Source organism: Micropterus dolomieu, linkage group LG02, assembly GCF_021292245.1.
Source record: "Micropterus dolomieu isolate WLL.071019.BEF.003 ecotype Adirondacks linkage group LG02, ASM2129224v1, whole genome shotgun sequence".
Classification (NCBI taxonomy): Eukaryota; Metazoa; Chordata; class Actinopteri; order Centrarchiformes; family Centrarchidae; genus Micropterus; species Micropterus dolomieu.
This window is the reverse complement of record NC_060151.1, coordinates 5,020,500-5,021,273: the sequence shown is the minus strand read 5'-3', so window position 1 is coordinate 5,021,273 and position 774 is coordinate 5,020,500.

Sequence of the window (774 nt, the reverse complement as noted above, 5' to 3'; positions counted from 1 at the left end):
CTGAATTGTCATGGAATCAATTATGGCACTTAGCTCCACACATTGTCGCGCGTTTCATCTACTTCCCAATTACACCCTTCGTAATCCAACAGACGCAAACACAATTCATGCAAATAGCCGACTTTCCAGGAGTAGTAGGGGCAAGTTATGGCACTCATATAAAGAACAACCTTTTTTTTATCTTTAATTTCCAATGTGTATATTATAATGGATTCTCAGGATTATTCTTCATTGTCAAATGTCTGTTGAATGTAAACTCCTCTTAAGAATTTGACTATTCAAAGTGAACTTATCTGAGAATATTCTTAAATGAGGAAATCTATTCAGTGATTGGTCTTTGCCTACATCATCATCCAAAATCCTGTTTGCGACACATCAAAGTGTTGTGAATCAGCACTACGACTGACACTTCAGATTTAATCCTTCACTTCACTTAAACTTAAACTTATTTCCGGAAGTACCACTGCACTGAGGCTGCCCTGCTTAGAGTCAGCAATGACCTTTTAATACAGTCCTGTCCCTAGGTATTGGAACGGTAACGCAAATTCCTTTGTTTTTGTTGTTCACTGAAGACATTTGGGTTTAAGATCAAAAGAGGAGTATGAGACAAGAGTTCAGAATTTCAGCTTTCATTTCCTGGTATTCACATCTAGATGTGTTAAACAACTCAGGACATATCACTGTTTGTATTAGACCACAGCATTCTTAGGTGAGCAAAAGTAATGGAACAAATAATCTTAAAGTAAATAACATTTAATATTTGGTGGCATAACC